This window comes from Natator depressus, chromosome 21 (genome assembly GCF_965152275.1).
Source record: "Natator depressus isolate rNatDep1 chromosome 21, rNatDep2.hap1, whole genome shotgun sequence".
Lineage (NCBI taxonomy): Eukaryota > Metazoa > Chordata > Testudines > Cheloniidae > Natator > Natator depressus.
In genome coordinates this window covers 8,614,632-8,620,908 of record NC_134254.1, presented here as the reverse complement: position 1 = coordinate 8,620,908, position 6,277 = coordinate 8,614,632, and positions in this window count along the sequence as shown.

Here is a 6,277-nt window from a genome sequence, read left to right as displayed (position 1 = left end):
TTATATAATCTGCGTATACAAGGCTTTTCTAGTCTAGGTTCTAGTCTGGCTGGAATCAAGAAGGTGTAGGATTTTTATACACAATTTAGTTAACCAGCTCACCTGAGCCATTTTTGCCAACTAAAGACACTTAGGGTCTAGTTCTGCTCTCAGTTACATCTATTTAAGACAAGAATAATGTTATGAGCTGGGTGACACTTCGTTGTGGGTTGAGTTAAAACCTCGCTTAAACTGAGGTGTGATTGCGCCATTCATTTAAGGTAGTTGTAAGAAAGCTTTGGGGGCGGGTACATCTAAAACAAGGCCCAGAAGCTATCTCCATGTAGGCAAGGGGTTGTCAGCAGGAGTGGGTGTGTGGGAGGTGTGCGAGAACACACAGAAACTGAGAACAGACAAGAAGAGAGAGACAAAGTGGGTGAGTAGTAATATCTTTTATTGGACCAGCTTCTGTTGGTGAGAGAGACAGAGCTCTTTGTTAGGTCGAGGTCACAGCTAAATGCAAGGTGGAATAGATTGCTGAGCGTACCTAAAAAGAAAAGGAGGACTAGTGGCACCTTAGAGACTAACCAATTTATTTGAGCATAAGCTTTCGTGAGCAACAGCTCACATCCGATGAAGTGAGCTCTTGCTCACAAAAGCTTATGCTCAAATAAATTGGTTAATCTCTAAGGGGCCACAAGTCCTCCTTTTCTTTTTGCGAATACAGACTAACACGGCTGCTACTCTGAAACCTGAGCATACCTAGTTAGCCCATATTCTAAGGGATCAGTCAAGGTAGAGTGGCCTGTTAACACTTCTGCAGTCAATAGGGGGTTAGTGGGTTACAGACTGTTGTGATAAGCTGTAAATCCAATGTCTCCATTCAGTCCATGATTCTTCAGGTCCCAGAGCTGAGGGAGAGCTCTGTGTGGTTTGAAAGCTTGTCTCTCTCACCAACAGAAGCTGGTCAAGTAAAATATATTTCCTCACCCACCTTGTCTGTCTAATATCCTGGGACCGACACATGGCTACAGCTACGCTGCATACAGGAACAGACAGAGGCAAAAAGCAAGAAAGCCAAGCAGTAGCTCATGAGCACAGTGGGTACATCTACATAGGGATAATAAGCCTGCAGCTGGCCCGACTCAGGTGGAGAGTCCCTCGAGTTTAGGCTCCAGCCTAAGACTGAACATCCACTCAGCTATTTCTAGCCCCACTGCCCCAGCCCTGCCAGCCTGTGCCAGCTGACCCGAGCCAGCAGTGGCCATGCCATAGATCTTTCCCCGTGTGACCCTTGAAAAAGCTAGAGAGAATGCTCTGGGGTCTGTTGGCTAAAGAGGCTTGGACCTATGAGCTCAGAAATTGCTCCTTTTGTTCGTTCCTCCTGCACTCGGAGAAGCAGGACTTTGTCCGTTCCTTGTGTGATGGGGTGTGCTCTCCACGCTCGCCCTGAAGGGGTTAACGTAGGCCAAAGGAGCCAATTAACCTATTAGGCTGCAAGCTGGGGGGGGACATTTACGATGAGAGTTGAGCCCTAATTAATTGAAGCTCAGGCAGGGCTGCTGTGAAACCAGGGAGCTGACAGGAGGAAAGGGGCTGCAGTCACTTTTCCTAGGACAAAGGAGAGGAAGGGATTTGGACCCAAAAGGAGGGGTTTGTCTAGCAGACCCAGAGGAAAGGGGATTGGCTAGAATGGTGGAGAACGAGAGCCTGGGGTAACCAAGGTTGGAAGTAGTCCAAGGGCGGGCAGGAAGGTTTGTGGTTGCCCAGAGCTTCGCTGCTGGAGATAGGGCTCTGGACTGGAACCCGGAGTAGAGGGCGGACCTGGGTTCCCCTACCAGGCCCTGAGTGAGTGGCACAATCTGGGCAGTGGACTTGGAGGCTGTCTGGGGCCAAGCTTTCTAGCTGCTGAGGGAGTGGCCCGGCCAGGGCAGTGGGCTTAAGGACTGCCTGGGATGGCGAGGAAGATGTTGATGTTACTCTGGAAGGGGAGGAATCTTGTGACTTGGCCGAGGGCTGAGCCATGAAGATGAGGGCCTGCAGCTTCCGAGGAGCAAGAGAGGGCCCACAGACCAAGGAAGTGAGACGGCGGGCTGAGGAACTACAAGGAGAGGGCGTCGGGCTGAAAGAGCTAATCCCCAGAGTGGCCAGGAGGAGGTGCTGACAAACGATGAGTAGAGGCGCCCATGACACCTTGTTAAAAAATAAGATTGCATCAAAAAGAGTACCAGACTTCCAACGGGAACATTCCCATGGCCCAGAAATCGGATTCGCCACTTGGGTCAAAGAAAGGGCAACAATGACTTCATTGTTGTAAACGGAGTATCATACGTGGCTGGCAAATAAAAATACACAGCCCTGTCTTTTCCTTTTGCTGGAAGCTGTTTTCTATACAGGTGGCAAGAGCAAGAACTTGGTCACAAGTGTTCCTATTAGGTCTAAATCCTGCCTGGTCATCACCCAGAGTCTGCTCTGCTGTGGGAAAGATTCACTGCAGAATTAGACTCTCCAGAAGTTTGTAAGCACAGCTCATAATTTATATCTTCCAGGAGTTAGCTGGGAGGGAGTGGTCCTTTCCTGGTTTTGGTATAGCTGTTGCCCCTAGTTTTCTGCCATAGCTTGGGCATCAACGTTTCTCCTCATTTACCTTCCCACAATCTTAGAATCATAGAAATGTAGGGCTGGAAGGGACCTCAAAGTCATCTAGCCCAGCCCTTTGCACAGAGGCAGGACCAAGTGAACATAGACTATCCCTGACGAGTTTGTCCAACCTGTTTTTAAAAACCTCCAGTGCTGGGAATTCCAAACCCTCCCTTGGAAGCCCGTTCCAGTACTAAACTATCCTTATAATAGAAAGATTTTCCTAATATCTATCTTCAATCTTCATTGCTGCAGATGATGCCAATTTACTATGAGTCCTACCTTCAGCATGCATGGGGAACAATTGATTGCCACCCTCTTTATAACAGCCCTTAACTTATTTGACTATCAGATCCCCCTTCAATCTTCTTTTCTCAAGGCCAAACATGTCCAGTGTTTTCACCCTTTCCTCATAAGTTTTTAACCTGGGTTTTTTTATTGTTTGGGTTGCTGTCCTCTGGACTCTTTCCGATTTTGTCCACCTCTTTCTTAAGGCATGGTGCCCCAAACCGGACACAGCAGCTTAGCTGAGGCCTCACCAGTGCCAAGCAGAGCAGGACAATTACTTCCCATGTCTTGCTCATGACACGCCTGTTAATACACCCCAGAATGATATTAGTCTTTTTTACAACTGCATCACATTGCTGACTCATATTCAGTTTTTAATTTATAACCCCTAAATCCTTTTCAGCAGTGCTAGCACCTAGCCAGTTATTCCCCATTTTATATTTATGCATTTGATTTGTCCTTCCTAAGTGTAGAACTTTGCATTTGTCTTTATTGAATTTCATCTTCTTGATTTCAGACCAATTCTCCAATTTGTCAAGGTAGTTTTGAATTTGAATCCTGCCCTCTAAAGTGCTTGTCACGCCCTCTCAGCTTGGGGTCATTCACAAATTTTATAAGCACACTCTTCGCTCCATTACCCAAGTCATTTATGAAAATATAGAATAGTACTGGATCCAGGACTGACCCCTGCAGGACCCCAATAGATACACCCTCCCAGTTTGCCAGCGAGTCAGTGATAACTACTCTGTGAGTATGGTCTTTCGACCAGTTTTGTACCCATCTTATAGTAATTTCATCTAGACCACTTTCCCTAGTTTGCTCTGAGTGTGGTTTGCCATGAAAAGGTCTATTCCTACTTTGCTCCAAGGTCTGTGGGGGATGCAGTGTATTTTAATGGTCCCTTTTTGCTGCTTGCCCTGCGTTTCCCCAGATGTATCCCAGCTGCTCCCCACGTGTCAGATAGCCTTCGTCATGTTTGGCTGGTACATGATGTCTTTGGAATCCCAGATCCAGGCTGCTGTTTCAGAGTGGCTCTGGATTCTTGACAGAGTTTTTGTTTTAAAAAAATCTGGGCATTATGATGCTATCTTGAATGTTCAGCTCAGCTCCCTAGCTCTAGCATTCTTGGGTGGCAGGTGGCGCTTCTGCCCTGGTGTCTGGCCATCCTGACCGAACAGCCGACATGAGTAATTCCAAGTCTTGTAAAGTTTGTTTGCCTTGAAACTAACACATGCCTTGCTTGGTCAATGCTTTCTGTGTCTTTCCATGATTTTTGTATTGCTATCAGATCGAGGATCTCATATTCGTGTTCAGTTACCATATTTTCATGCTCCAAGGCTTGCTCTGGATAAGAAGCTAGCTATAGACATCTAAGTCCCTTTCTTGTGGCTTGCAATGCTACAATTTACATGTATTTTCAGTTGCGGAGGTGAAGGCATTTTAAGGCCACTAGAAATGATTTTTTAAAGTGCTCTCCAGTGGTTTACGGTCATTTTCTACTTGAATGGTTTCCCATCCTTGAACGTACTGGTCAAACTCTCAACACGAAAACGCTATTGCAATACATTGCTTTTCAATTTAGGCATATCTCTGCTCAGTTGGTGATACTGACCATGACACAGAACTACCAGCTGTCCCTTTTATATGAGTGATGTTCCAAGCCTGATCTCACTGCTCTCACATTATATGGTTGCCTCTTCAGCCACACGGGGGTATTTCAGGATGGGATAACTGGTCACCAACTCCTTGTGGTGACTGCATCATGCTGCAGTAGCCATGTCTATGTAGCCTCCTTGCCCAATAGCCACAAATGTCCAAGCTCAGACATTGGAACATGAAACACACAGTGGCGTAAAAACACAGCATAGACCCTCTCAACCTTGTCCTATGCAGTGTTTTGTAATAAACCGAAGTGACAGAGAATTTTCACTGGGTCACCTAGACTTAGTTTGAGACCCTGGGGGAAAAAACACAAAGGAATTTTCAAACCATCCCATATCACGCGCTGATTCTGAACTCACTCAAAAGCAAATTCATAAGATTAAGTTATTTTTATGTAATGCAGGTAAGAGAGCAGAGCCTCCTGAGAAATTGTTTCCAACATGCTTTTCGGGTGGTGCAATAACGAAAGCGATTCAAAAACAAAAATTGGAAAAATACCAGTAAACTTTGCATATAAGTTCTGTTTCTTTATATAAATCCTTTGTCCTACTTGCCCTTGTTACTGAGCTTAGTCTGGACATTGTGGGAAGGTAAATGCAGAGAAATGTAAAGATCAATCAGCATACCAATGGCTTTGTTCTATGAAGGAGATGGAGTGATATGGAGTATTGTTTTTCAGGCTTGAAAAGGTCAGAATTAAAAGCTAACGTTGACATTTGAAGGTGGCGTTGAAATAGGCATGTTTCATGTTTGCAACACAGAAATTTATTGTAGAGAGATGTAAATTTTGCTTGATTTATTGGGCCAGATTCTCATTGACACTAAGCCCACTTGACACCACATGGCCAGCGTAAAGGGGCCTTAAAGTGAGTATAAAGAACATTTGTATGAACTACCTTGCTAGGCTAGTCCATTGCTAATACATCTCCTTTTATGTTCCTGTGCTCAGGGACAGGAATCTGGTATGCTGCCATGAGGATTATGATGACTTTCTCTTTGTTTGACCCCCCTCCCCACAACATTCTACATCTCTGATTTCATAGACCTGCAGGAGCCATCTCATTTCTGGCACCATGTTCAGTGTTTGAGCATAAAAAGAGAGAGCCAAGACAGTGCACGTTTCAGGCGTTATTCCTTTCTCCACCTGTACTATTTTTCTCATCAAGCATTTTCTTAAAGTTTTCTAAGTTCCTAGACATAAGCATACTGTCTTACGACAACGTCCATATTGGAAAGCTAGGGAAATAGCCCTTTTCTCACATTTGAGACAGCAACATTAAACATGAATACCATAACAGAATGTTAAATATAAATGCCTATTACACTCTCTCAAAATCTCTCTCATCATGTATATATAACTTAAAACAACTCCTTTTCTTGTAGCTTGGGAACTAAGGTATTGTCTTCTATTGCACAAAGTCCTGTATAGACTTGCAAGCAGTTTGATGTTAGAGTTGGGGGGTGTCTTGCGATGACAAGATACTGCCCTGCACTTGGTTCTTCTGGTGGAGTGGTGTTTTAAGAGTCTGTTCCAATACCTACCGGTCACTTGTCAGTCCGTATTCCTCCTGTGTCCTGCTGACTGAATGTCAGCTATGTGTGTACGTCACCATACTTTGTGTCCATTTTTATGTCTTGTGTTCATAACGGGTGTATGTATTTGCAGCGTCTGTGAAAGACATGCCGCTTCACTGCTATGCCATATGAA